This window comes from Eublepharis macularius, chromosome 2 (genome assembly GCF_028583425.1).
Source record: "Eublepharis macularius isolate TG4126 chromosome 2, MPM_Emac_v1.0, whole genome shotgun sequence".
Lineage (NCBI taxonomy): Eukaryota > Metazoa > Chordata > Lepidosauria > Squamata > Eublepharidae > Eublepharis > Eublepharis macularius.
In genome coordinates, this window is record NC_072791.1 from 14,436,632 (window position 1) to 14,462,216 (window position 25,585).

Here is a 25,585-nt window from a genome sequence, read left to right on the forward strand (position 1 = left end):
AAAATCTGAGTTTACTAATTCACCAACTTATTTTGGGGAGTCTCACAGCCTCAGCCTATGTATGTCTACTCTGAGAATGATATTGTATATGAGTTAGGGTTACCAGGTCTTTTTACCCAACTAGTGGTGGTGGGGATCCGGAGCTTAACTTTTCGCCACCGTCATGATGCTCCTTGCACACAGGCCCTCCCTGCACCTGTGTGATGACATCATTTCCGGGAAGTGCTGTTATTGCGCCAGCTTGCGCGTGCTTTGCTGTGGGCTGATTTTCGACCCCAAATAGGCTCGATTTGGCCCGTTAGGCCCAAGTCAGCCCATTTGGGGCCCAATACAGCCCGCTGTGGTGGGAGAGATCTTGAGCAGTGTGGTGACATAGTCACACCACCCTGGGAGGGCTCCTGTGAGGCCAATTCCCACACCTCCTCCCCTGCTGGTCAGGGGGCAGAGGGTGAAAGTGGGAGATCCCTCACTCCCACTGGGGGATTGGATCCCTAATATGGGTTAAGAGGAGAATCTGTGCTGTAGGATGTTGCTGGGTCATATCTCAGCTGCAAGCTTACTAGGTGACTGTAGGCCTGGGGTCTTCAGCCTCTCCAGAGAGCAAGACACCAGCATTAACTTGCCTGGCTGCAACATGTGTCTCACTGATATCCAAACATGTGATATGACAGTCACACTATAGGAAGATGGGGAGCCTGAGTTTTAACTTCAGGGCCATGGTAGAATGGGTGAGCCATGGACAGGAAAAGCAAGCCTTGGCTCCTCCTCTTCCTGTCCTGTGGAACTGTGGCTCAGTGGAAGACCATCAACTTGACATGCAGAAGTTCCCAGGTTCAGTCCTCGGCATCTCTAGTTAAAAGGATCGGGTAGGAGGCGATGGGAAAGACCTCTGCTTGAAGAGCTGCTGCCAGTCTGAGTAGACAATACTGACCTTGCTGGACCAAGGGTCTGGTTCAGTATAAGGCAGTTCCATGTGTTCAAGCCAAGTACCAGGAAGGGCGTAATATAGAGAAGGTTAAGCCCTGAAGGGATGCTGTCTGTCACAGAGGGCCAAGCTACACATGACGAATGACACTTGAACGGCAAGTGGATTGAGTGGAGGGCAAGTGAACAGGGAGAAATACACTCGCTGTTCAAGTGTCATTCGTCATGTGTAGCTTGGCCCTGAGTGACCCTGCCCACTGTCCTACTGTTGTTTTGAGCTTTCATGAAAACAGGCAGGAGGCATGGTTTCCTTGCTCTTTGCGCATGTGCACCAGCAGCAGGGCCTTCTGAAAAGTCGGTGTTGGAGGTGGGAATGGCAGCTCTAAAGGAGCTGAAATATGGGGATAATTATACCGACCTACCTTATAGGATGGATGTACTCTGATAAAACGTCTGAAGTGCTTTGAACGCTGAAAAAATTAGGTAAGTGTGCAGTACCACTGGGCGAGTCTCACTTCAGTAAGACTTACTTGTTAGTAAGTGCTCTTAGGGTTGTATTGTAAAATGTTACAAAAGAAGGACTCCGCACTGAAAAGCCCTCTCGATCCTTTTGATGCTGCCATAAAAAAAGATTGGCATGTAAAGAGGGGAAAAATCTGATGTGTTCAGATATCCAAGAGGAGTTATCATAGCAAATGGAGTTCCTTTTTGTATTCACAGTGGTGGTACTTTCATCATGTTCTCTAGCAGTTGGGAAGGCGAGACCTCCACTGTGCTGGAAATATACCCAGCCAAATCCGCTGGGCAGAATTTAGTAATTAACCGAAGCTATGAGCCAAAAGGTTCTATTCACATTACCAGCCTCAAGCTGCCTCCACTGGAATAGCAACACAGAGAGACAGTTCTCCGCCCACCGAGAAAAGAATAGAGGAACAAAGCCCTCCCCACAGGATCTGTGCTTGATTTCCTCCCCCCCCCCCACACCCAATTTGAAAATGGATTCTGCTTCACAAACTGAGATTGGAGGAGTACATCGCAAAACAATCGGAGTTTAGAGGCAAAACGTCCAGGAGTGCTGAATCCGAGACTGTTCTCTTGCACAGCCACAAAAAGGAGGTTAAGAAAGATGGAGAGGTGGTGGGGCCCTCCTTCCTTGGAGGTATTTAAGAAGAGGTGAGGTGGTCACCTGACAGCTATGGGGATGTTCTGACTTCATATGAATGCATGCAGATCAGGAGAGGGAGTGCATGAAGGGATGAGCCAGTGTTTGGCTCTTGTAGCTCTTTCTTCCATGCTACTTTGAGGTCAGGAAGGAATTTCCCTCCAGGCCAGATTGCCAGGGGATCCTGGAGGAGTTTTTTTGCCTTCCCCTGAGCATAGAGTAGAGGTCACTGAGGGAGTGGGAAAGGTAGCTGTGAATTTCCTATATCGTGCAGTGGTTGGACTAGATGACCTTTGGAGGGCCTTACAACTTTATGCTTCTAAACTGGACTTGGGTCAGTGAGAATGAGGTTTATATGTCTAATCCATCATGATACAGCCATCATGATACAATCATGAGCTATGCTTGGCACGCTTCTCGGGCTGTTGCAAAAAGGGGCTGAAAAGGTCAAATAAGGACATTCCTCCTCAGAGCTTCTCTTTGACCACTTGTTTATTTTTATTTTCTTTACTTATTTCTAGTCCGCCTTTCTCACTGAGATCCAAGGTGGATTACACAGGGTAAGTCAATATGATTAGCAACTGGGACACTCAAAGAACAAATAGGATATGGTCAACACCTAGGACATTCAGTGAACAAATACAATGGGGTACGGGTTGCAAACATTTGAAAACAAAATGTAAATCTGAACACAGAGATTAAACATATCTGAAACCAAGCATGAAGTAATTAAACTTGACATCTTTAATATCTACAGCACATCTACAGTCTATGTTATAGAATTATTTTATTTCCCAATATCGTTTTCTATCACTATGGTTTTTTTTCATTCTTGGTTTTTCAAAATCCTATTCCTTGACTTTAAAAGCCCTCCTGAATAATTCAGATTTGCATAGTTTGCAGAAAGCCACCTGTTTCAACACTCTATAGCTCTTGGCGCCATGATCTAATATGTCACATTTTTATCCCACCCTTCCACCAAGGAACTTAGAGACCTGTACATGGTCTTCCCTCCTCCCTCTAACCTCATAACAACACTGTAATGTACATTAATCTGGCAGAGCGAGGCCAGCCCGAAGTCTCAGCTTAACCTTCCTCATCGGGCTGTTGTGGGATTGAAATGATGGACAACAAGGTATGTTATTGTGTGGCTTGCCTCCCTCAGTGGAGGTAACCTCAGCTCTTCATGTCTCCTGATGCCACAGGTGCAGGAAGAATACACTTCAAGGGCTTCCAGCCTTAAGATGCCTTAAGTGTACTGAAAAGCATCTAGTATGATATTAAAACTGAGCCTTTTGATTAAAAACAGGAATTCCCCTAGGTGCTCCTAACATGGAGCAGCCAACTGCCTAAATACACCGGACAAACATAAGTCAATAAAGCTTCTTCAGTCCTCCAGGGCTGCTCACCTCTTTTGCTCATAAGTAAAGACTCAGGTTTGCAGGGCAATGAACAAAGCTCTTGAATTTCCTTCCACCAGCACAATTCCGAGATGATACAACCAAAAACTTAGAAAGGGCTATTTCTCCATAACCTAGCTAATTTCAGCACAACAGATCCATATCCAACAGATCCAATATTGTCACCTTTTCTGGGTATGGTTCCAGTGTTAGTTCACAACCTTTTCTTCTCAAGGCTGGTTCCCTAGGTTGGTATCCTATCATAGCCCAGATCCTAAATTTGCACCAATAGGGTCCCAGATCTAAAGATGCATGGATCAGAATGCAACCCAAAGTTCAGCAATGGACAACTCATTTCCAAAGTTTTGGTCCAATCCCATCACAGATCCCATCACACCAAATTGGGCCAATCCCATCACAGATCCCATCACAGATCCCATCACACCAAATTGGGCCAACATAAGATGTCCTCCATTGGCACTCAGGTAAATTCAAGTGCAGAAGAAGGGCATTGCAAGCCATCCATTTTTGTTGTTGGTTCTGCCCAAAGAAACTTCTTCCAGGACCACAAGCATGAAATCACTGGATTTGCCATGTCAAGAAAAGTGGAATATGTTTTTCTCCAGCACTCATTTTTCTCTTCCTAGAATTCACCCTCCACTTCTTAGCTACATCCTAGTGTTACCCAAATAGGAGGTCTCCTTAATTTGTTGGGGGAAGTAGTACTGAAGGCACCGCAGCACGAGGGGGTATTTAGGAATCTCCACCTATGTATACCGGGATATTTCCTTAGAGAACTCTCAAATAAACAAGCAGATGTTCTACTGGAAAAGTGTCTTTATTATCAGAGGAATAAAAGGCAAGTGTACAGAAAACACAACATACACACAGAGCTAACAAACAGTGAGGAAATGGGGAAGCAATTTTGGGGCAAGGGTGATAATTACCAGTCTCGAAGAGGAGGAAGAGGTCCATGGAGGAGCAGCAAAATGACCAGAGTTTCACAGAGAGAAGCCCAATCAAATTGGAGATATGTGGACCGGTACCAAGGCACACACACACACACACACACACACACACCGAGCACATGACTGGGAGGCCCAGTTATAGGGCAAAATGTATCCTGGGGCAAAACTGACTCTTTGTCCCAAAACAACGGCTTAATGCCTTGTCCAGAGGTAGAACAATAACTTGGGAGAGGTCTAATGTGACTATCTGGGATGTTCTATAGGTAAAATATTCAGATGGGCTGAATAACATGATTAGGTAAGTGGGAGAGGAAAGGCGGAGGAAGGCATTGATGAGATTAGGTAGGGAGTTTTTCAGGAAGCCGCATTATCTCTTCTGTTCTCTGGGGTATGGAGAGCTATGAGTCAGTCATTCCCCTTATGACTCATGGCTTGTTAACTTCCCAGTCTCCAGGCCAGCTCGCATCCTCTCCACTTGGAGCCAGGCAATGTCTAGGACTCATGGCAAGGGGCTTATGATATTTCATATCCATAAACTGCCCTTGCAGTGAGGGGAGAGGGTCTGACTGCTAATATTAGCTTCTTCCTTGTAGCCAATCTATCTTACTGCCAACTGTTCCTTCCCCATAGCATCCTCGCCTGGAAAAGAACTCCTTCTGGTTCCGTTCCAAAATTCCCTCTCTGGGTTGGTTTCCTCTAATCTAGCCCTTTAGGAGGGACATAATTTGGACTGAAAGTAACTCTACCTAAGGTATCTAGCTTAAAGTAACATAACTATGCCTTTGGGTTGTACAAAGTGACTGACTTCCATTGACTTCTGACTGAGACTTAACTGCTTGCTCTTTTGCTATTCCATGCTGATTCCTCAGTTTCTTATCTGTATCTTGGTTAGGATAATAAAATTACTTTCTAGTTAAATGCCTGCCTTCCTACCATTTCCCCATTTGGGAGGTTTATTGTGCCAGGCTGGGAACTATGTAAAAGTAGACTTCAACAATCCTCCTTCTTACTCTGTTAGGGGTTTTCCATGTGTAGGAGACACTCTTTGTGTCACAGGCATCCATGTGGAGGTATTGTGTGTACATGTGAAAGCAGAAATGGGAAAACTCCTCCCCCCCCTGCACTGTTTTTGCACGGGGAAAATTCTTGGGAGAAAGGTAAGAACTTTCCCTCCCCTGACAGCAACTTTCCGAGCCCATTTGGGCTCTTATACAAGCCGTTCCCTAGAGTTGCAGTGTGTCTGCATGAGCCTGGGTTGGAGTCATGGTGAACTCATGAAAGAAGTAATGTTTAGAGTAACCCCCAGGAACTGATAGGGTAATAATGCCACTCTAAGCCCCTCATTTTATTTATTTACAAAATTTATATTCCATCTTTTTGCCCAGTCAGGTTGGTGCCGTGGCGAACTCATGAAAGAAGTAACGTTTAGAATAACCCACAGGAACTGATAGGGTAATAATGCCACTCTAAGCCCCTCATTTTATTTATTTACAAAATTTATATTCCATCTTTTTGCCCAGTCAGGTTGGTGCCGTGGTGAACTCATGAAAGAAGTAACGTTTAGAATAGCCCTCAGGAACTGATAGGGTAATAATGCCACTCTAAGCCCCTCATTTTATTTATTTATAAAATTTATATTCCATCTTTTTGCCCAGTCAGGTTGGTGCCGTGGCGAACTCATGAAAGAAGTAACGTTTAGAATAACCTCCAGGAACTGATAGGGTAATAATGCCACTCTAAGCCCCTCATTTTATTTATTTACAAAATGTATATTCCAACTTTTTGCCCCATTGGGGCCACCAACACAGCTCAGGGCCTTAGAGGAAGGTACAATACCTGGAAACAAGTCTCTAACATTGGGGAGGGGGCTGGCCTGGATAGCCCAGGTGAGCCTGATCTCATCCAATCTCAGAAGCTAAGCAGGGTTGGCCTTGGTTAATAATTGGATGGGAGACCTCTAACAAAGGCCAGGGTTGCAGAGGCAGGCAATGGCAAACCACTTTTGTTAGTCTCTTGCCATGAAAACCCCACCAGGGGTCACCATTAGTCAGCTATGATTAGTCAGCTATGATTTGATTGCTCTCTCTACCACCAACAATGGGGAGAGGGTGCTTTGGCCAACTTCAGACTGGACCATATGTACTTAAAATGATACCATTTTTGGAAGCGTCTCTTGCACCACCCTTGCAGCTGAACCAATGCAAAATTTCCTCTCCAACTCTTCTATTTCCCTCCATGGTGGTCCCACTGCTATAGAAGGCTGGAAGAGCCATATAACAGGCTGACTGCCATAGTAATGTTTCCCTACTGTGTTGCTAGCTTTATCCTAAATCACGGAATTAAGCATGCAGCATGACAATTGTTTTTGCCCAGTGGAATCCTATTTCACAGCAACCACCACCAACAAGCTGGCTGCCAACTTCAGCGCTTGTATGTTCATTGCGGGAAGATTGGGAACAGACGGTTTTCAAAGATCTGTTATTGGTGCAATCAAAAGGGCTGTTACGTAATAAATCTGGGCTGCAAGCATCACAGTCGGGCATCTGTCAGGGGGAGCGTGAAAGAACAGAGCTGCAAAAAAAAAAGCTTGCAAAACAGAACTGGCCCTGGAGGAAGGAAAAGAGAAGAAAAAGTAGAAATGTTCCCTTCCATCATCCTAGGATGGCTGTCTTGACATCCCTCTGTCCACAAGGTCTGGCATCTCTTCTTGAAAGATATCCATCGGAGCCTATCTGTGCATGCGGCATTTCTTTTCCTGAATTATTGTAATAATTATGTACACTGCTTTTAAAAGTTTATTTTCTATTAAGCACACTTTGCTGTACTGACTCACAGAAACAGGAAGGGAGGGAGGGAGGAAGCTCCCATGCAAAATCCAGTTTCTGCCAAGCCAGATCCTTCCCCCCTCCCTGCTCTGTGCTTTTTGAAATGGCCTCAATGAATTGCAGGGAAGAGGAAATCAACAGAACGCAATGCACAAATGAACAAGAAGGAAGCTCCTGCTGGTCTCTCCCATCGGGGCCTGGCCGCCCTACTCCCTGGATCATGCCTGGGAACATGGCCGGCATTGTTGGGCAACTGCTAAGTCTCATGTATTGGCAGGAGGGCTGTTAAAGCCCTCCCCGCCCATAACTACTAAGAAGGATGATTCAGCTCTTTCTCTTCTTCACAGACACAGCTGGTTCCTACTGGACCAAGGGCCAGATGCCCAGACTCAAGTCCCTCTCCAAGGGCCAGTGACAGCAAAAGCAGGGGAGGTCCGGTTTCTGGGAGATTCAGTGCAGACACTCTTCAGAAAATTCCCAAGGGACACCAATGTAGATAAATAGGGCTCCTCAAGAAGATACTTTTTATGCATGGGCATGCACTCATTTTAACATGTTCCCTGCAGTCACACAGCAGCTGCGAGGAACAACTTTAAAAAAAAAGGAGTGCCCAAACAGGTTTAGGATAGTACTACAAGGGGAGGAAAGGCTCCTGCCCCCGACACAATTTTTACATGTGAAAACTGTGCTGGGGGGTGGGGGGTGGGTTCTGATTTGCTGTTCCATGTGGACAATTCACTTGAGAAAACGGTTTGGGGGGCAGGCAGGAGCCTTTTCTCCCCCCATGGTGCCATTCTGAGCCCACTTGGGGTCTTCTTTTTTTTAGTTCCCTACAGCTGCCATATGACTGCAGGGAGCACGTTAAAACAAATGCATGCCAATTCAGAAAAGTATCACGTAGAGTCACCCAAAAAGGAAGCCTCAGAGCCTGCATCCGTATGGCTACCAGGGAAGGCCTCTCCTATTGTGGGAGGCCTTCCGTTAGTAGCCCTCACTGCCTGCTGCCACTTCAAGCATCAGTGGGAGAAAATTTCTTTTAAAACCTATCATCCATCATTGTGTGATCCACAATGCCACTTCCCGGGAAAACTTAGATGTATAGTTGTATAGCTCTAGGAATTACTGGAATCTCTATGGTTTTATCATAGAATTTCGGGCGATTCCCAGAGCAACCCAAAGTCACATCTATGTTTTCTTGCAAGTGACATCATGGTGCATGTGATGCCATGTCTCCTCATGTCCCTACTTCCCAAGCTCCTGCTAAGCCTGGTAACCACACTGGGAGGCCTCCAACTTCCCACTATAACAAGGCTCAGGATTGACCTCATTGCAATGAATTTGCTACTGGGATCCATATAAGCCTGTTCCTCGGTGAAGAGTCAACTTGAAGTGGACTGGCAGTGACAGGAAGTGATGTCAGTGGGCATTTCCAGGCCAGGATGATATAAAAGGACTCCTCCCTACTACTTCAGGGATAGCAGCTTGCCTGGAAGAGTGGACAGCTGAGTAGATAAAAGCAGTTCCCTATCCAGCATGGCTGGCCTCCGCCACTCCCCTACAAATAGGGTTGACAGGCCTCCTGTTAGGGTTGGGAGGCCTCCTGCCAATCAACTCCTACAAATAGGGTTGGGAGGCCTCCTGCCAATCAACTCCATTTAGAGTGGGTTGGAAAGAAAAGCAAACAAACCAAAAAAAGCCACCTGCCTCTGTGTCAGTACAACCTGGAAATGACAGAGATAGCTCTGGCAATTGCTAGAAACTCTATGGCAAAACCATAGTTTCTAGCGATTTCTAGAGTTCCCATTGTCACTTCTGGGCAAAATTGTCCTTGCAACCCTACTAACAAAGAAGCAGAGGGAACGTCGAGGGCTTATTAGAACACAGGCCAGCATCTCTGGTACTACATCAGAGGGTGACTAGAGGCGAATGCAACCAAACCAGGCATTCATGGGGTGGGAACTTGAGGCCCTTCAAGCCACAAGGGAGGTGCCAGTCCCTCCACTAAAAGAGAGAACAGGCTTTACAGCCAGCAGCTGTCAACCAGTGGGAGATGGGAGCAGAGACACGGGGGGTGTTATCAGTGTGACAGCCATTTTAAAATTTATTTTTCTCCTGCTGGCTGACAGTGGCAGCGGGCAGCAGAGGTTGCTGGCGGGAGGCTTCCCTTCCTAGCAGAAGGCTTGGCAACCCTAGCAAATAAATATGCCACGCAGTAGAACGGTATGTGCTAACTAAGTAATAAATGATGCATTTTATGTTGGTAAAGCAGTAGAAGGAGATTAGATTTGATAAGGAAGTAAAGATTGCATATATTTTGATTCTGCTGCAAATGTTTATTTTTTCCTTAAAACTTCAACAGAAATTTTACATTTCTAGCATAAAGGTGGGCTTGGCTACCAGTGGCCCGGCAGGGTATGCAACCCACCAGGAACGTCTCTTGTAAGTTACAAAACATGTTCACCCCTGCAGAAGGCCATGTGTGAGCTTTTGAATCTAGGCAGTGTAAAAAAAAATCAACATGTATATAAGGCACTCTAGGAAAGAATCTGTGAGAAAAGGCAACAGGTTGCCTCTATTTCTGTACTGTTTTGGAGACTGAGATGGGAAGCTTCAACTCCTCAAGGAGATACATCTGAAATTATTTTCTCTTTCCTCCAGCATTTTCTAAACATAGCCAGACCATTTAAGGCAAGCTTCTAGGACAACGGGAAAAGAAATCTACGGGGGATAGAAAAGACTGAAAAGCCAGGGAGAACAACAGAATCCCAAACAAAGATTTTAGTCGATGGGGCTGTATGCAAACACACACATGCACAGACACACACAGACACAAACCAATATATTTAATTCTCAATGTAGCAAAATCTGTATATCCAGAGACTGAAACCATGAATAGACAGGGCAGATCTTCCTACAAACTGGAGAAAAAACCACAGCTTTGCAGAACAATCAGAAATTAACTGGGATTGTTTACAAAAATGCCTTACAATGATACTGCGCCATGCAAATTTTTTTTTGAAAAACGTCTGTCTTAGGCAGGGGTCATTTCGTAGAATAAGAGCGGGAGGAACTCATTAGCATAACTCATTAGCATATGCCACGCCCTTTGCCAGCACCGGAAGTGTGCCATTAGCATGACTGATTTGCATATGCCACACCCCCTGACATCACCTATCCTGGCTGTTTTGGACCCAATCCTGGCCATTCGGGGTCGAAATTGGGCCCAAAATGGCAAAAAGGGGGTGAAAATTGTCAAGATCGGGCCACTGCTGAGTGGGAGAGTGATCTACCACCTGTCAGAGGCCCGATCCGGGCTGTTTCGGCCCCAATCCAGGCTGAAACGGCCCAAAATGGCCGAGAGTCAGGTGGGCGGGGACACCTGACATGTGACCTCTTTGGGGAACTGCCGGAACTGCCTTCCTGTGCGTTTCCCCTTGAAATGAGCCCTGGTCTTAGGGCTTTTTCAAACATCATGAAACCAGTCATACCAAAGCCAGGCCTTTAAGCAAATAAAAAAGCTCTTCCTCCCTCCCAACCAAGCAGGAGACCTTTTGTTCAAAGAGTCCTGTGTGTTTAAGAGAATGAGTGCTTTCTACAGTACACTGGAAAGCAAAATTGTACCAAGGAGAAGATCTCTGAAGATATTTTAAGAGCCTCAGAGCTTGCTACAGCTCCTTAGATTGATATTTTCAGTGGCAGACTTTTGGAGGAAATATTTATCTGTCATGGTGTACAGTTTACCTGTCCCTTTTTTATCCTCAATACCACCTGCGAGGCAAAGTAGCTTAGGCTGAAAGTTTGCCCTGTGCTACCTACTCAATGTTAGGAACTTAAAACAATACCTTAATTTATCTTGCTGATAAGGCACGATCCATACCTGTATAAAGGGAGGAAAGTGGCATTTTGATCTGCCCTTTTCTCTCCCCCGTTGCAGAGGCGGGGAACTTTTGGATGGCGAGAGTGTCCAACTGAGGCATCCCTTTCTACGCAACAGACAAATCTGCACTGCCTTTTCTCTTTTCTCACCCCTCTCTCCTACCTGCCTCCGTTAAGCCTCAGAGCCAAGCTACAAGTTGGACACTTGTAGGGGCGCCCTTTCCTGTATGTTTTATGTCCATGTCATCTGATATATGTTCGTTATGGATTGATAAGAAGGAGCACTGATGGCAGTCACTTTAGAGCAATTAGTAAAATGGTGATCTGTGAGTATATGTTGTATATATGTATCAAATAATGATGGTTGTTATAAGGGATGTATATATTTATTATATTTATTATATATTTATACAGATGTATTTTCATTACAGTCCAGCTTTAATTGTGCCCAGAAGAAGTGTTATATACACGAAATGGGAATTGTCTAATATGCCTGCATAATCCCGTCGGCACATCTTTGGAGATTATTGCAACTTGGATTGGACTGGAGTCACCTCTTCTCCTAGCTCTGTGATTTTTATGAGTGTGCCCATTGTGGCGTTTACTACAGTCTTGCTGGATATAAGTGTTTACCATAACAACTTGGACATAGGAAAAGGATTGTGTATAATTGTATTTATTGAAATTGTATATTTATTAAGGCACTTTTGGCACTTTTGCACTTCGCACTTATTTAAAAAGAATATTATACAATTTAATTGCTGGCTAACGGTTTATTCCCGGACTTGTTATTTCTAGTAATAGAGAGCCAAGCTGTAAAACCAGGACGCCTACATTTCCCATCAAAACTTGAGTGAAGCTGACATGTGTCCAACCTGTGTCAGGCGTCACTTGTAGCTTGACTCTCAGAGCAGACCAGTTACTTGCTGCTGTGAATCTGGTTTGGGATTTTTCCTTTAACTCCAGCTTTGAAATTTTCTGGAAAAGTGTGGATGGTGCCATGTGGGGCATTTGGGGAACGGAAGGAGCACAGCTTTCTGCTTCTCCTAGTATACCATAGCGCCATTCCGCCGAAGCTGCCATTTCTCCAGGGTAACAGATCTCTGTAGTCTGGAGATGAATTATAATTCCACAAGAAGTCCAGATTCTACCCAGAGGTTGGTAAATCTACTTGGGGAGGTTGCAGGTGACTTCCCCTGTCCCTTTTAATTCCCTGGGCAGTGTCTTCTTACACAAGGGAGGTGCTGCCTAGATGTGCAACGGAACCTGAGAACTGAAAAACAAGGCAGAATTTTTAAAAAATTTATTAAAGCAACTATAGTGCTGAACAAACCCCGAGAATGCACATTGAAGAAAGTGGGTCTTATAAGTTTTCCCAGGCTGTTGCCCTTTACTCTGGATTGGCTCAAATTTTCACTTCTGAATGGGCAAGGGCCAATCAGAGTTGCACTCACACCAGCAACTAAAATCAATCAAAAGTGTCATATGACATCTGTATAATACATAATAAGATGTAACTGTGATTGTAACTTTTTTTTACTACCAGAATGAGCATGTAAGCTTGGGCATATCTTGCTCGGGGTGACAAGATATCTTGAGCTGTTCCTATAGAGCTCTCTGTGAGCATCTGTCTAAGGAAGGATTGCCAGGTCCCCTTATCCTGAGCTGCTGTAGCACAGTGGTTAAGTGGTTCGGCTGCGAATCAGCACTCTACTGGTTTGAATCCCACTGCTGCCATGAGCTCAGCAGGTGGCCTTGGGTAAGCCACTCCTCTCAGCCCCAGCTCCCCAGCTGTATTGTGGAGATAATAATAACACTAACTTGTTAACCATTCTGGGTGAGGCACTAGTCTGTCTAGAAGAGCAGTTTATTATTATCCTCCTTCCAGGAGTGACATCATTGCACAGAATCTGGGATGCTCCACACCGGGCTGATTTGGGGCCCAAACAGATCCTGCATGATGATGTCACTCCTGGGAATGAGGTCATTGCACTGCACCAGAAGCATGCTTCCCCCCCCCCTCCAGCCAAGTGAGTGGGGATGGGGGGCAGAAATTGGGAGAGGGGGATCCCCCACCGGAAACCTGGCTGCCCTAGTCTGAGGTGTGATTTGAGTCCAGTGGCACCTTAGAGACCAACAAAATTTTCAGGATATGATCTTTCGAGATCCAAAGCTCCCTTCTTCAGATACTACTTCATCTGTGTGTGAAGAAGGGAGCTTTGACTCTCAGAAGTTTATATCCTGAAAATCTTGTTGGTCTCTAAGGTGTCTCTACTGGACAGGTGTCCCTGAAACTGTCTCAGGTGTGTTTCTTTGGTATGAGTGACGAAGGGCCTCTTCTGGTGCATTCGCTTCATCTCACCAAGCCTCCAAGTTACTTTTTGCCAGTGACCCACCTCATCTCCTGGCCCTTCCCCACCCCCCATAATGCCCACTAACTCTGCAGGTTTTGAGTCGGGCAGCTGACCTACAATTTTTTTAAAAAAATGATAATCAAATAACTTTGTTTTTCAGGCATAGAGTGGAGACATAAAGTGGAGTAATTAATCTAGCTTTCACTGAGAGCCAAGCTACAAGTGACGCCTGACACAGGTTGGACACTTGTCAGCTTCCCTCAAGTTTTGATGGGAAATGTAGGCATCCTGGTCTTGCAGCTGTAATGGAGAGCCAAGCTGTAAAACTAGGATGCCTACATTTCCCATCAAAACTTGAGGGAAGCGGACAAGTGTCCAACCTGTGTCAGGCATCACTTGCAGCTTGACTCAGGGAGCTCCTGTTCCATTCACATGTCTGGGATGTCACAGGTCTTCTTCTCAGGTGCTTGCAGCTTTTTGTATCATTTGCTGCTGCCCGGGGAAATTAAAGGTGGACATTGGACAGCAGTCAGAGAGCCAAGCTGCAAGACCAGGACGCCTACATTTCCCATCAAAACTTGAGGTAAGCTGACAAGTGTCCAATCTGTGTAAGGTGTCACTTGTAGCTTGGCTCTGAGTGGTTGCTTTTTTCTCCGTTTAAAACATTTGATTGGTTAATGAGCACAAAAGTATTGTTTTTTTTTTTAAAGAGAGAGAGAGAGAGGGAGGAGGAGAGAAAACGCTATTATGTCTTGGCTTTAAATGCCACCGTGTGATGCAGCTTGCTGGACCGTCACAGAGCCCCAGGTCGGCAAACCAAGACTAATCAGTTTTCAGCTAACAAAACAGTCAAAGTTAACACCAGAGCTCAGAGAAGGACGTTCAGAGGAATGATAACAATGCTGCTCATTAAATAAATGCGAACCTGTGCAAGCCCAGAAATGGCAACCAGAGCTAGGGATTAAATGATACCTCTATTTGTTCAGCGTGCTTGAAAACGAGCAGAAGGCCTAGCAAGTCAAAAAATCTTTGGAGAAGAGCGTGAGCAAGCTGAGCCATATTGCAAAACTGAGGGCAACTGGCAAGCCAGATGTATGTGTTGTTGGGCTGATGACTCTGGATTGGGACATTCCTGAAGAATTGTGGGTAGAGCCTGGCAAGGAGGGGGGGAGGAGTTCATCATACGATATATAGGCAAGCCATATTGGCGACGACTCACTTTTTATCCTCACGGAGGTGCATTGCCAACAACTCTGACCTCGAGGCCACTGTGAAGCGCCTGCTTGCCTCCAGGAGGGGGCCCACCGAATCAGTTTTCTAGAAACCATTGTATTTTTTTAAACACAATGGGCATTGTTGCTAGTAGAGATATAATGTCATAGAGATCGCCATCCAAAGCAGCCATTTTCTCCAGGGGAACTGATCTCTGTTGTCTGGAGATCAGCTGAAATTCTGGGAGATCTTTAGCCACCACCTGAAAGTTGGCAACCCTATTGTGTGTTGGTGTTGCCCTTTTCAGAAATTACATCCACACATACCGGAAGGCCAACAACATGTTTCAGGAGAGCATGCTACCCTTTGATGGTCCTCCTGATACAGACAGTATCCATGTCATCTGATGTGTATTTTGGTATGTGAAGACGAAAATCCTAGAAAATCCAGTAATCGGGTCCCATGTCCTGAATCTGTCAGCTAGGGTTGCCAACCTCCAGGTGGGGCCTGGAGAGTTCCTAGAATTACAACTGATCTCCAGACTATAAGAGATCAGTTTCCCTGGAGGAAATGCCTGGTTTGGAGGGTGGACTTCATGGCATTATACCTGCTGAGGTCTCTCTCCACCTTTTCTAGGCTCCACCTCCTAAATCTTCAGGAATTTCCCAACCTGGAGCTGGCATCTCTATATGTCACACGTGCAAAATATGTATTCTGTCCCTGTTCAGACAATGTGGCAACTGAATGAATTGGGAGGAGCTATGCACGGCTGCCATAGGAAAGAATAATAGGAGCTAAAATCAGGTCCTGATGGGATGCGCCCTAACTAACCAAATTAGAGCCATGGCCCACGTTCTGGTAGCAACACTACTCTTAATCAGTTTAATTAAACCGTGATTTGGAGGTGACATGTGAACAGAGCCAGTGATTATACCAAACCAATGAATACATGAGGCTGCTTTGTGCTCAGTCGGATCCTTGGGGCAGTCACACCTTGGGCTAGTCACACACTCTCAGCCAAACCTAACTCACACACTTGCTGTGAGGATAAAATAGAAGAGAGAATGACATTGATCAGTTTGGGTCTCCACTGGGGGAGAAAGACAGAGGCATAAATGAAGTAAATAAAATAACTATCTACAACAGTGTCAGGCCTGCTAGCCACAGTAACGCCATATTGTTTCTGAAGCTTTCTCATTCTGTAGTTTTCCAGTGTTATTTGTCTACAGGTTCACAGAGAGCCAGCTGTGTTCCCAGGAAGGCCTTATCTACCAGGACTAGACATCGACCTTGGAAGAGCTTCCCTCGCCTTCCCAGGCATCTACTGTAGCCGTGCAATGGGGGGGGGGGGGGAGTGGAAGGAGGTTTTGATAAATTGCAACTTGTAACTAACACGTCATTCTCAACAAAGCTTCATGGTCAGCCAGAAGCATTCATGCCTTTGGATTAATTATGGACACCTGTACCTTGAATATAATTTCTCAATAAAGAACCTTTTGACTCAAGAGACCTTGGATTTCTTGCAGCAAGGGGTGGGAGATGAAATCAGAGTAACTGGAATTCCATAAACTGACAAACAGCTTTGTCATATAGATCAGTATTTTTATATGTCAGCTAGGGTTGCCAATCCCCAAGTGTAGATGAAAGCCTCCAGCTGTAGATGAAAGCCAAAAGCTAAGAGAGGGTGGTGTGCCAAGCACCATCTTAGAAATTCACAGCTGAAGTGAGATTTTAACCTGGAACTCATACCGGCAGCTGCCTTATACTGAATCAGACTATTGATCCATCTAGTTCAATTGTCCTTTCTTTTAAGCTCATAAATAAAGATTTTTTTTAAAAAAAAAGATGGAAGGTCCGTTCAACCAAAGGTGCAGATATACCCCAATGGTGTATGCCTTACAATCTGGGGAGAATGTGATGTCACTTCCAGATGACACTCTAGGCTGCCTCCCCTACTCTCTATGGTCTTTATGGGGCTAGGAGATATTCATATAGCACCATCACTGTATGAAGGCCTCCACCTGCCCCCAGAGCTTGAAGGACTGGGCACTGGCCACAAGCACCTTTCATACGATTAAACTTTTTATAGCTTTCCTTTCGGCAATGAACCAAAATGAAATGAACTTGCAGTGAAGCTTTAGACCCTTCCCTTGTCCCTGTGACTTTATATACCTTTGGAACAAAGGCAAGGTTAGAGGACCTTTGGCTTCCTCACTTCCTAAGCCTCACTCAAACCAGACTATAATTAAAAAGACCTAGGGAGGGAATATGTATGAGGGCTTATGTTTTCTCTCTAGTCAAGAGAGCAAGCTTAATTGAAAATGCTGGCTGAACCAACGCTGTTTGCCGTTCTCTGTGTAATGACCTATTTTAAGAGAGACAACCTATTAATTTTTCACTTGCTGTCAAGTGTGTTTTGATTAAAGCTCAAACGTCCAAGTGTTTGACTGTATCCAGGCACTGAAACAAATATTGTTAAGGCCACTTCAGAGATCTCATTGAAAATTTGCCTTCTGAGGCCTCTCTCCACCACCACTGCTTTTCTTCCAGGCACACATTTGTTCCCTTGGAATTACTCTGGGTAAACTGGCTTGCCAAAGGTAATCTTAGAAGCAGCGCTTTTTTTCAGCAGGAACGTGGCGGAACAGAGTTCAAGAACCTCTTGAAAATGGTCACATGGCCAGTGGCCCCGCCCCCTGATCACCAGACAGAGGAGAGTTTAGATTGCCCTACGCACCTCGACCATTTTCGCCGAGGGCAACCCACTGAGTTCTGCCACTTCTTTTCCCAGAAAAAAAGCCCTGCTTAGAAGTACACAGCAGAAGTGAGATTTTAACCAGGAACTTAATGTGTGCTGCTTTGGGGTATGATTAGTCACAAGCAGGGGTCATTTTGAGGGGGAACGAGCAGGAACGCAGTTCCCGCAGTTCCCCAAAGAGGTCACATGACAGGTGGCCCTGCCCACCTGACTCTCAGCCATTTTGGGCCCATTTTGGTCTGGATTGGGCCTCTGATGAGTGGTGGATCACTCTTCCACTCAGCGGTGGCCTGATCCTGACCATTTTGCCCCCCTTTCGGCCATTTTCAGCCCTTTTTTGCCATTTTAGGCCCAATTTCGGCCCTGAATGGCCAGGATTGTGTCCAAAACAGCCAGGATAGGTGATGTCAGGGGGTGTGGCACATGCAAATCAGTTATTCTAATGACACACTTCCGGTGATGGCAAGGGATGTGGCATATGCTAATGAGTTATGCTAATGAGTTCCTCCCACTCTTTTTCTATGAAATGACCCTGGTCACAAGGAACTCAATATGAGACCTGCCAATTTCTTACAAGACACTGAGAAGGGCAGTTTGGTGAGTATCGTTGGAGGGGGGGGGGAATAGGATTACCAAGACTGGTTTGGGAAATTCCTGAATATTTGGGAAAGGAGCCTGAGGAGGATGGAGTTTAGAGGGGGGGGGCTCAGCGGGGTATAATGCTATAAAGTCTGCCCTCCAATGCTGCTATTTTTTCCAGGGGGACTGACCTCGGGAGATGTAATTCTGGGAGATGTCCAGGCCTCACCTGGAGGTGGGCAAACCTAGTGGGGTATCAGCTTCCTTATATGGAACACTTACTCCAAGTATTTAACTTTTTATCTGACCTAGATAGCCCAGACAAGACCAATCTTATCAGATCTTGGAAGCTAAGCTGCTGAATGATGTACCCAAGGAAAATCTCTATACACACGAAGGTTTTCTTATGGCTCTTCTGTATTACACATCAGTGAATTTTACACTGTGTTGGCTATCTTCTTGGATCAAATGCCATGTCAAAATATTAAAATTATTCATTTAAAATCTATGTACCCATCTCAGGTCCCTAAGTTGGCAAACATTTCAAAGATTGAAACAGCATTTAAATATATTAACGAGAGTTGGTAAGAGTCACTGAGGCCAAACAAAACAAAGAAGGGTTCTTCACCCATTGGTGGAAGAGAATGACGGAGGGAGACAGATAAAGCTCCCTGGGAAGGGAATTCCAAAGTTTTGGTGGCATGACCAAGGCCCCTCTTGGGGTACCACCTGTCTAGCCTCAGACAATAGATAAAGGAACCACTACAGATCGCTGCATTGGCGCATACCTCTGGCAATCTCAGCTGCCACAAACGCCCCACCACTTCAAGTCCCTAGAAACCACTCACCCCCTTGTCATTTTCTGCCAAGACCCCCCGAGTCATAAACCGGGGAACCCCCCCCCCCCCACACACACACACGCACCATGTCTGGCTATTGATGTGACTCTTGCAAGTGCTCCATTTATTGACTGAGTTGCAAGAGGGCCCATCCAAGGAGCCGGATGCCTGGAACATTCAGCTCATGTCTAAATACCGTTGGACAGATACGCATCTAAGAAAGCAATGGCGGATCTGAGGCTTATGTGGAAGCCCTAAGTCCTACCTGTCCTGCTCTATTCTTTAACCATTCTTCATTGGTTAAAGCTAACTTTTCCCCCTAAAGGACTTGTAAATCTAATGCTAACTGATCATTGTCCACCATCTTGGGCTAGCAAGATAGATAGTAAACTAGCCTCCTATGGCTTATCACAGCAATTACTGCTCAGTATGGGTTACAATCAAGCCAAAAAGGCCATTAAGCAGAGAATAATAGAGGTCAAGAGACAACACAACTTAAACAGATTCAAGGTTACTGTTTGATCCTGACCCCATGGTTAAGCTAACCCCTATGCCTTATCTTTTCGATCTTGCCAATCACGAACACAGGAGAACCTTTACGTTACTGCGTTGGGATGTTCTTCCATCTGCTGTACTGGACGGCAGATACAAAAAAATGCCACTGGAAGAACGCCTGTGTCCCTGTGGTGATGGGAAAATAGAATCACTAGAACATGTCATCTTTGACTGTAAAATACACATGCAACTACGAGAAGTTTACATAGGGCCTATACTTTCTGCCTATCCGGGTAGACATAGAGCTTTTCTACTTTCAAAAATGCTCTCGGATAGATCCCAGGATATAACATATAAGGTTGCTAAGTTTGGTTGGATAGAGGAAAACAACGGGCAACCCTGATGTGGAATTAGAGGAAAGCAACAAGACCAGGGAACCACAACGATATACAAAATTGTTGTTAATCAATCGAAATGCAAAACATGCAAAAGTGCCAATGTGAATAAATACAACGATGATTACAATACAATCATATAATACAAAAATACAGAGTCTATCAATGTATATCACATACAATTCAAGTTAAATATTCAAAGTCCGTAGAACTCATTCAGCAAATTTAAAGTGAAACATGCCAACAGTAATAAGCAGCCAGTAGGTAGGGAGTAGTGCAAGATGTTATTCCTTTGACAGTCCAATAAATTAATATAATACATCACAAATCACTGACGGGAATATGCAGGCAATTTTTCATTAACCCGTTTCGTGAGTGGAAACTCACTTCATCCTGGGCATATAACAGTTCGGACTGGACACAAAATGCAAAGCTTGTTCAAAAACACACTCTCCTACGGCTCATGAAGGGATGGTATGGATGGACTGACCATCCCTTCATGAACTGTTATATGCCCAGGATGAAGTGAGTTTCCACTCACGAAACGGGTTAATGAAAAATTGCCTGCATATTCCCGTCGGCGATTTGTGATGTATTATATTAATTTATTGGACTGTCAAAGGAATAACATCTTGCACTACTCCCTACCTACTGGCTGCTTATTACTGTTGGCATGTTGCACTTTAAATTTGCTGAATGAGTTCTACGGACTTTGAATATTTAACTTGAATTGTATGTGATATACATTGATAGACTCTGTATTTTTGTATTATATGATTGTATTGTAATCATCGTTGTATTTATTCACATTGGCACTTTTGCATGTTTTGCATTTCGATTGATTAACAACAATTTTGTATATCGTTGTGGTTCCAAGTTTGGTTGGATGGCAATAAAGAATAGGAGTTCATTACCAACTAAAGACAGTTCTGTTTTATGGTTTTATGGTATCTGGTTTTTACGATATACTGAAATTTAAATTTTAAATATTTTAAGGCAATGTAATCTATTACGTTACTGAGGTATTTTTTTAATCTGCATTTTCTAGTTTATCTCTGTAATACTGTTCATTCCTGTAATTCTTTTGCTGGTCTAGGACCATGATAATAAATTTGGGTTTTGGATAAGAGTGGAGTAAAACACCTGTGTTGCACCAGGGCTTGGGGGGATCTCTCTCATCCAGGGTTGCACTCTAGTGCTAAGGTGAGAAACTGATCCCACTTTTAACACAAGAGAACCAGCCATGCAGCGGCGTTGGCTCGAGGCACTGACCAGCCTTTCTTATGCCCTGCAGCCTAGCAGCTGCACTTCACAGGGTCATGTGCTTCATTGATAAAACGTGTAGAATTGTGACGGAACAGCTGGCATCTTTACAATCATTTCCCCAACGTTCTGAGCTTCAGACGGATTCTCAGTTCTCTCCGTCATTTTGCAGAAAGGATAAAACAGAATTGTTCTGGATGGCATGTTTACAAAAGAAACAGGGATGCAGTTATTGTCTGCGTAATTGTAGGCAGTTGTCGTTGCATTGTTCACTGTATATATTATAATGTTTTGTCGTGTTGTTCTCCAGCTTTGTAAACCTGCTTCGTTGTGTGTATTACACAGTTTTTCTCTAATTTTGTGATCCGTTCTTTAATACATTGTTTGTTTGTAGGCTTTATTGTTTGCTGTATATTGTTCCTATGGCATTGTTTTTAATTGTGTAATCTACCTTGAGTCTCAGCAAGAACGGCAGACTATAAATCAAATAAATAAATGCACTTCAGTGAAATCCTAAGCAGTGTCTAAGCCCATTGATTTCACTGGGCTTAGACTGGAGTAACTCTGCTTAGGATCTGTTAGAGGCAGTCTCAAAAGCTGCGAAAATATTATTTTTAATGCATCTAAGAGTGCAGCATGGTGCATGTGGAAAAAGGGGAGTTTTCCCTTCTCCCTAGTATGGTAGAATTAGTCTGATAGTTTAGCTGTATAATGTGAGACTCACCTCCATCAGGCATGGTAATGGCCTGATGGCTTAGTCTCATTTATTTATTTATTTATTTATTTATTTATTTATTTATTTATTTATTTATTTATTTATTTATTTATTTGATTGATTGATTGATTGATTGATTGATTGATTGATTGATTGATTGATTGATTGATTGATTACATTTTTAGACTGCCTTCCCCGTCAGACGGGCTCAGGGCGGTTTGACAACAAATTAAAAACAGTAAAAACATTATAAAAACATTAAAACATCGTATAAAAAACCATTAAAACTGGCGGGTGACGAATATTAAATATTAAAATGCAGCATTGTCCTGCATGGGTGGTGGACGGTCTTCAGTGGTATGGCCAGCGAGAGGACAGCCTAGCCCCCACCAAATGCCCGGTGGAACATCTCCGTCTTGCAGGCCCGGCGGAAAGATAACAAATCCTGCCGGCCCTTAGTTTCCTCAGACAGAGAGTTCCACCAGGTCGGAGCTGGAACTGAGAAGGCCCTGGCTCTGGTAGAGGCCAGGCGGACCTCCCTGGGGCCAGGGACCATCAGCAAGTTCTTAGTGGCTGATTTACAGAGGGTAAGTCTATCAATAATCACTAAGTGGAACCTCCATGTACAGGAGCAGTTTATCTTTTAGTGCTGAAGGACAGGAATCAATGGAGGATGGACATTGTCATCTCAAGCTCCCAGACTTGTGTTGTAACAAAACACTTGACTAGATGAACTTTGTACAGATCTAAGCAAGGACATCCTTAAAGTCTTCCAAGGATCTTTTATTGCCACGATGACCTGTGAGGGAGGTGAGGTCGAGAGAGAGTGACTCCCCCCTGAACCTCCTGCAGGAATCATGGCCCGAGTGGTAATTCGAATTCAGAGCTTGGTATGATTTTACCTTATACTGAGTCAGACCATTCCGCCTCCTCTGATGGGCAGAAAGGTCTTCCCAGCATCTGAGTTACTTAAAGAATAAATGCAAGATTCGAGTCTAGTAGCCCCTTAAAGACCAACGAGATCTCCAGGGTATAAGCTTGCAAGAGTCGAGCTCTCTTTGTCAAGGAGCATTAACTCTCAAAAGCTTATGCCCTGGACATCTTTTTGGTCTTTACAGTGCCACTGGATTCAGATCTTGTCTTCTACCACAGGCCAACCCTGCTGCCCCCCTGAAATTAAAGTAAAAATGCCAGCAATTGAACCCAGGATCTTCTAGATGTTAAGCAGATACAGCAGTTCCTCCATCTCCTTAGTCCAAACCCAACATTTTGCCCACTCCTCCACACCAACTCTTTTGCTCATGTCCAAAGACGCACACGCGCACACACAATTTTACAACATGCTCTTATCAGGTTATTCGGGCCAGCAAGTTATTTTTAAACCCTCCCATTCCCATACAATATAGTTTCCCGTCGCCATAGGAACCTGCTGCAAAGGTTTAAATATAGAACAGTGTCTTTAGGCACGTGCAGTCCTTCCCTGTTCCGTTCGTTATTTGGACTGTAGAGAAAGGAATTAATCTTCTCATAACTGGGCACTTTTATGCTGCCTGAAAATGTAGTATATGAGGTTGGGGTGAATAATGTTGTAACGGGAATCTCGTTGCCAAGATAGTCGTCAGCTTTTTTTTTTTTAAATGTTGAGTGGATATAGTAGTGCATATTATTTTAAGATGTTGGGGGGAGGGGTGCCTTATCCAGCTAAACATGATACTGCAATTATCGTTTTCATTACACAGCTGCTAAAGAATAAATGCACTAATATATTTCAGTGTCATGTATTTGGGATGTGCCACTGGATGGTCAAAAAGGCCATGCAGTTCATGAAAGCCAGGTGCAAAAATTGAAAGCATGTGCATTTGTGTGTGTGTGGTGCCCTCAAGTCATAGCTGACTAATGGCGACCCCTGGTGGGGTTTTCAAGTCAAGAGACTATCTGAGGTGGTTAGCTATTGCCTGCCTCTGCAACCCTGGTCTTCGTTGGAGGTCTCCCATCCAATTACTAACCAAGGCCAACCCTGCTTAGCTTCTCAGATTAGATGAGATCAGGTTCACCTGGGCTATCCAGGTGAGACATTTACTGCATTTAAAATCCACAGGTAGAACAGCAGAGAAGTTTTAATGACAATGTGATATTTATTTATTTATACCCTACCTTTATTTATACTTCACCAAATTGGGTTACATTATTTTCCTCTCCTCCATTTTATCCCCACAACAGCTTTGCAAGGTAGGCCAGGCTGAGAGTATGCAACTGGTCCAAGGTTCCCTGGCAAGCTTCCATTGCAGAGTAGGGATTCAAACCGGGCTTTCCCAGCTCCTAGTCAGATGCTATTACCCTAGCCAAGCTATTATTTATTACTGGTACCTTTCCTGCTGCCTGCTCAGGTAAGGTTTCTGGGAGTGGTGTGGTAGGGATCTACCCCTTCAGGTTCCAGGGCTGCTGCCAGGCTCTGGGGCCAAACTATTATTTATTATTGGTACATTTCCGGCTGCCTGCTCAGGTAGGTTTTCTGGGAGTTGTGTGGTAGGGGTCTTGGTGGCTGGAGGAGAGCCTGCTGGCCCCCACGAACAACGGACATGTTCGTGAACAGGTCATGTTCGTCAATGTTCATTGTCCGTGGATAGCAACAAACAATGAACACCATGTTCATTTCTTTTCGGTTTGTGTCCATGTCTAATCATAACCAAGTTTCCCATGCTGTTATTAGTGTTTCAATAGTGTGATCCTATGGAAAAGTGACACATAAGGAATTAATAGTGTTTATGTTGATGGTAGTCTGTAGGGTAATAGCAAATCTGCAGATTTTTTAACATTACATTATTGGTATTCTGAGCTATGGCAAATAGATACAGCAGAAAATCTGACATATCAACTTAGAGTAATTAAAGGTAAAGCTAAAATGTCAGATTTCTATCAAACATGGCACAATGTAATTTCACATACAAATCAGAAAGGTATTCAACATCCACATCTGATTCCTTCCTCAAATTATGGGAAAGAAATTAGATATAAAGCATATAAAGAAATAATTCTTTAAAAATCTGTTGTGCCATTAATGATTTCCTCTTTTAACTGTATCAAGTAAGATAATTTGAAAAATGTGTTGAATATTAAGCCCTCTGTCAAGAATTTGATTTGACATTCTCTATAGTTTTTTCTTAAGTGTTCTTTTTTATGTTTGTAATTTTGACAGTGGTTGTTTTTCTTCCTTTTTTTGGCTTGAAAATTAATAAAATATATTTTTTTAAAAAAATAATGTGACCCTCTGCAGAATTCCTCCCATCTAAACCAATGGAAAGCAAAGGGCTTAGACTGAAGTAGCTCTTTATAAGGTTGCACTGTGAAGGTGGAGAAAAGAAGGGTGGGTAAGGACAGACTGTTTTCCTTTATGATGGAGAAAAGATGGGTTGTTAAGCACAGTCTGTGTTCCTTTAAGGTGGAGAAAAGATGGGTTGTTAAGGACAGTCTGTGTTCCTTTAAGGTGGAGAAAAGAAGAGTTGTTAAGGGCAGTCCTTGTTCCTTTAAAAGGACAGAGAGCCCACCTTTGATTAAAACAAAGCAGGAATGATGTTAAACATCGCTCTTTAACATTGCGCAAAACTCACTGGATGAGGACGTCTTCACGGTGCGATTTTTGACATCACCCCGTCATGATTCCGTTTTCATGGCACAATGAAAGATTCTGTTTTCATGGCACAATGATGTCAGAAATTGCACCTCATTTCGTGAGTTTTGCACGATATTAAAGAATGTGGAAACGGCGCAGATCTATTCAGTGGGGCTTACTCCCAGGAAAGGGTTCTGAAGATTGCCCCGT

General features: G+C 44.2%; 1 protein-coding gene across 1 annotated transcript in view; it reads right to left on the reverse strand.

Annotated features, from left to right (window-relative positions):
* The window catches only part of KCNH5 (potassium voltage-gated channel subfamily H member 5), a 302,905-nt gene that overhangs the window by 71,291 nt on the left and 206,029 nt on the right, over positions 1–25,585 (reverse strand). The window lies entirely within an intron of this gene.